Consider the following 6000-nt stretch of genomic DNA (forward strand, 5'->3'; position numbering starts at 1 on the left):
CCTGGTACCCCCCAGTTCAGGCCTCCTGGGGTAAGGGTGAGAAGGACAGAGGCACCGGGGCTTCTTCTCAAGCAAGCAGACAGCTCACCTGGCCCAGCGCTGCTGCATCCCTGTGGGCACGCAGTAGCCCTGGCATCCGGTAGGGGACACTGCAGGATCCACACCTGCCTGGGATTTGCCCAACCCCTGGGGACCCCTCAGCCTCTGTGGAGCCCCCCTGAAGGGCCTGGGTCACCTCATGGCACCATTTCTCAACCTGAGGTTCTATAGCTTTTTCATAGATGTGTAAAAATTGAATACAACACACACACAAAATGAAGGCAATTCAAAGCAATGCTAATTTAGGGTGAGTTAAAGGGCCAGGATTCCAAATTAATTATGACCTTAAAATTAGATAACAAATACATCTGGTTTTATTACACGCTGAAAAGCAGTGTCTTCTACAAACTTTTCATGTTGGGATGCAGCAAAGCTATAGAATTTATGATTCTATGACCACAGCATCAGGATATTTTTAAATTAAAAAGCACAGGCAAGTTTGGCTGGGGTGTTAAAGAAAGAAAAACGATTATTAGGGGGAAAGGGAACATTGCGGTTCTCTGCCCACTTCCACTGTGCTGGTCTCATGATGGGCCGTGTTGCGTGTAGGCTGGAGGGACAGGGTCACTACTGCCACCTGTGTCATCAGACCTCCCACTCCTCACAGCGCCCAGGTGGGAGGGACCCACACTTTTCACCCTGGAGCCCCAGAGCCTCCCCTTTCCTCTGCATCACTTTCACTGTTCAGGGGACCAGTCGCTTGAACGCCGCCCGGCCAAATGCCCAGGTTAAATCGCCCCTGTAGGACAGGTCTCTCTGCTACCAGAACACACTTGGCAAAGAGCAGCAAACAGGCCCCAGTGCCCTGGGGATGTGAGCCCTGGGGATGTCAGGGCCCAAAGTCACTTGCAGGGTCTGAGTAGCCCCCTGGGTCCCACACACCGACCCCAGGGAGCCCACCTCCCCACTGACTCCAGTCCCTGCCTTTGTGTGCTAGGTTTTGGTCTGACACCTGTGAAGACTGTGACCTGGAGGCCTCAGCCTGAGACTCAGAGGGGATGGAGCTTGTGCAGCGTCTGGCAGCTTAAATGAGACACGAGGCCAAGGAAGCAGGGCCGCCTCTCTGCTCCCCCTCCGCTCCTGAGTCAGCTAGTGAGTGCTGCCCTTCCTGTCGGAGCTGTACAGATTTAGCATAAATTTTAGATATATGTCTTATTTTTAACAATGAAAGGCTGTTACATCAAGCAAAATTGATCTCCTCTTTTTTTTTTTTAAACATTTCTATGTAAAATAACACACAAGTATAGAAAAGCACCCTCCGCAAAGGGAGGGCTCAGTGAATTACAATGGGCGCTCCACTCTGGGGAGCAGTAGTTTTTCCCTCTGGAAGCCCAGATGCTTCAGAGAAGCTCCTCTCAGCTTCCTTCCTCTGACCCGACCTCCACAGTGGAAATCCCAAAGGGACTGGGTTCTCCCAGCCCTCCAGCACCCTCCACTACTTTCTGGTTGTGCTGCCACACTCATTTTGAGTTGTTTGTTTGTAAATCACTGCACTTGGAATATACATGGAGTAACTGATTTCGTTCTTATAACCGAATAAGTTAGCACTTATTCTTCTCCCCTTCTACAGGGGGCAGCCAGGGTGCTGGGGACGTCCTGTATATTGAACTGGGTGTTGGTAACAGATGTGTTTATATTTACAAGAAACCCTAAAGCTCTATGCTTAAGACCTGTGCCCTGTACAATACACCAAGTAAACTTCAATTAGAAAGAGATGCCAAAAAAATTTCCCCACAAAACAAACTTCAGGGCCAGGTGGCTTCCTCTGATTTCTACCAAACATTGAAGACAGAAACGATGCCCGTCTCCTACACACTCTTCCAGAGAACAGATACAGAGGGAACACACCCGCACTGCTTTCATCGGACCAGAATACTGATGTCATACCAGCAGCAGATATTACAGGACAGGAGAAATGACAGGCTAAACACTTCTGAATGTCGATGTCAAAATCTAAAAGCAAATATTAGCAGTCTAAATCTAGAGGTTTTCAGAAAGGAAGGAAAGTGGGATTTCGTGGCGGTATTTGCAGTGGTTGATGTGGACAGGATCACTGGGTGTTTGGGCGCTGCCTGGGAACGTGGAGAGAAGGGACAATGCCATCGGGTTAGTGGAATGAACATTTGGTGACAGAGATTAGGAGGGCCTGGGTCATCCTCAGAGACAGTCCTGGGATGGGGTCTCTAGGCTGTGGCTATGGAGGGGTCCCTCTAGAAGGGCATGGGCCTCTCTCCTGTGCCACTGCAGGGTCTAGGGATGGCTGAGGAGTTTGTAGGGGCTGGATTTTGATGAGGAAGGATGAGCAGGGAAGGTGCGCCCTCAGAGCCAGTGCAGCCACGGCCCCTCCCCAGCCAGGCCGTAGCCCAGGCTACTCAGACAGTTGCTCACATCAATAGTCAGGTGACAGCGGGGCACGCCAGCTTCACCCACTAAACCACCAAGCACAGCCCAGCAGGCCACTGTCCTCATTAATCAGCACTAACTGTGCATCCAGGGCTGGTTGTTGAAGACCAAGCTAATTTGTTAGAGACGTGGCGTGTGGGCAACTGGCTTGGAGAGACCAGGGCTCTGAGCCACGTGGAGACAAGCCGACCACTGGTCAGACCACCAGGAGGCTCACCCAGTGTGTGAAGACGCTGAGGGAGGAGGGACGTAGATGGGACCCCCTGATCCTTCAAGGGACCTTCTTTCAGGGATGTTTAAGAGCTGTGGGGTCAGGGATCAACATGTAAGGGAGGCAGCAGGTCAGGCATGGGCCCTCCTGTTGGCTCAGACCCCTCCTGTCCTTGGAGCAACCATGGGGCAGGCAGGAGGATTGGGGGGATGGAGGGAGGGGAGCCCTGGGCTCAGGAGTCCAGAGCACCATCTAGAGGATTCAGGGGTTCAGGGATTTCGGTCCCAGGGAACCAACTACATTCCTGTCCCACATGCATCTGTCATCAGCTTTGCGACTCCGGGAAAGTCACTTAAAATCTCAACATTTTAGTGCCATGTACCATAAAATATGGCTCACAGCACCTGCCATGAGTTCCCCACGGGGCTGATGTGGGGATCACAGGAGATGATGACAGATATTCTTCACAAGCTCTAAAGCATCACACCCATAACCTTCCCCACTCCCCTGCCCTGTGGCATCCAGGTCCCCTCTCTGGAGGCAGCACTACCACATTTCTTGCTTATTCTTCCAGACATTTAATGTTTGAACACTTAGGTAGCACTTATGAAGTAACCATCATTTTTCATCAGGGTCTACCTGATTTGCTGGATTAAGCTTCATCATGTAATACTAATAAGTGGACCCTATTAACATTTCCACTATCACAGAACAAGGAACTGAGGACAGAGGGTCTGCATAACTTTCCCAGGTTCATGTGGCTTCTGGTATGATTTGAATCCAGACCATCAGGCCCCAGCCCCCACTCTGTCGGTCACTGTGCTGTGCTCCCTTTCTATATTATCTCACTAAATAAAGTCATGTCCCCGTGCAGTCAGCCTGCTGGCTATTTTAAGGGCACACCACATTGCAACACCCTCTTCTCAGCCCAGCTTCGATTCACTTGACTCCCCTAGACTCCCCTAGGAGGCTGGTGAACAAAGAGAACAGACGTGTGACCTGGGAATGAATTGACACCTCTGCATGGTCTTCTCCCAGCAACATATCAATAGTTCTCTCAGTTTTTGTTGTGTTTTCCAGGATCATGACTCGGGTACCAAGAAGAAAAGGAAGATTATAAAGGAATCGAACACAGGATGTACAAGAATGTCATCTGTGATCAAGATAATCTGCTGGCCATCCGCAGCGGTGGTTCAGGCACATCAGAATCAGCATCTGGCCAAACAACAGGGTAGGGACACAAATAGCACCCCCACTAACCACTCCATTGAAGGTACTGTGGAACTAATACCAGCAAGTAGATTCAGGAGCAGTGGCTGTAGTTTGTACAGCAGAGCCTGGATCTGGCTGAGGGAGGATTGGGCAGGGAAGGTGCCCACTCAGAGCCCGTGCAGCCACTGCCCGCTCTTTGCCAGGCCTTAGTCCAAGCTGCTCAGACGATTGGTCAGTCTCAAGTCAGTGAGACCCTGGGGGCCTGTAACCTTCATCTGTTAAGCCACCAAAACACCAGCCCAGTAGACCCTGTTCCCAGCTAATGAATATTAACTGCTCATCATCCGGGTTTGATCAGTTGAAGATGATGCTAATTCTCTGTGCAACTGTCATGTGGGCAGTTGGTTTGGAATGTCCTGCGTTTTGAGTCAGTTAGGGAGTCAAGTAGACTACTGGTCATTCAGGGTGGTCACCTGACCACCAGGAAGCCTCACTGCAAATCAGCTGCTAGAATCAAGTGCTGAGGGGGAAGGGAGGGGAGATGCACACATATTTGGATACCCCGGTCCATCAGGTGGTCTGCATTTGGGGGAAAGACACTGTATTTGGGGTCAGGGATTGAAACGTAGAGCCAGGAGGTGGGTCCAGATTTGAGCCCTTCTCTTGGGCCAGGCACCTCCTCCGAGTACCAGCTGTCTCCCTGCAGCAATCCTTGGGGCAGGAGGATGTGGGAAAGGGAGTGAGGAGAGCTCTTGGTTTGTGTATCCAGGGCATGATCTCATGTCCATGTGTTCAGGAATCTCTATCCCTCCCCTGCCTCAGACCCATCACTCATCAGTGTTGTGACGCTGGACAAGTTACTCAATCTGTCTAAATTTCAGTGCCCTGAACCATAAAATATGGGTCACAGCCCCTACTCTGCCCACCCCACGGTGCATCACAAGAAATAATATTCTTTCCATGAGCTCTAAAACTTCTTACTCATGTCATCAATGCGAAAAAGTAGGCTCTATCCTCCTATTTGTAGCCTCCTAGGTGCCCTTTCTGGAGACAACCTACTTATTCTTCCAGGCATTTAATACTTGAACATTTATGTAGGTAGCACTTATGAAGTACCCATCATTTTTCTTCAGGCTTTGTATTTACTAATTTTTCGCCTCAGAACATAATACGAATAAGCAGGTCCTACTACTATTTCCGTATCCCTGGCCAGGGAACTGAGAAACAGAAGGGCTAAGTAACTAACCTTCCCAGGTACACATGGCGTTCAAATAGGATTTGATTTCAGGCCATCAGGCACCAGCACCCATACTCTCCCTCATTGTGTTGTGCTGACTTTGTACTTGTCTCATGTAAATAAAGTTATTTTCCCCATGTGATCAGCCTGTTGGGTATTTTAAGTGCACGCTAAAATGCAAGGTCCATCTTCATAAGCCCCACTTTGATTCAGGGGACTCCCCGGGCAGCTAGTAATAAGGAGATCTGAAGTTTCACCTGTGAATAAGTTAAGACTTTTGCCAGGAAGATGTCAACACCTCTCACTATTGTGTATGTATTTCCTAGGAACTTGTTTCAGGACTATGAAGAGAAAAAGACAAGGATTCAAACCAAGGATACATATGGGGATTGATCCTCCGTGAAGAAAATATACTGGCTGGCCCTCACCGTCATTCAACAGCTCAAAATGAACATCTAGTCCCAAAGGGTTGAGCCTCAAATATCATCCCATACAAGCCACTCCATTGAAGTCACTGTGAGAATTCCATCCTGAAACTGATCAAGAGTAATGACTATAAAAATGTTGTCATATTATCTTTTGATTGAGATATAATTCACAGTCCATCAATTCACATTTTTTTTTAACTGTGTGATTCAGCTGCTTTTAGTGTACTCAGGTTTTGTAATCAACATCTCTAATTCCAGTACATTTTCATCATCCCCAAGAGAAACCTCATACCTAGTATCAGTCATTCTCATTCTGTCCTCCCCTTTCACCCCAGCCCTGGGTCTTTCTGTCTCTATTGATTTTCCTATGCTGGACCTTTCATATGAATAGAACCACACAATATGTGGAC

The sequence above is a fragment of the Phocoena phocoena genome, chromosome 1 (genome assembly GCF_963924675.1).
Source record: "Phocoena phocoena chromosome 1, mPhoPho1.1, whole genome shotgun sequence".
NCBI lineage: Eukaryota > Metazoa > Chordata > Mammalia > Artiodactyla > Phocoenidae > Phocoena > Phocoena phocoena.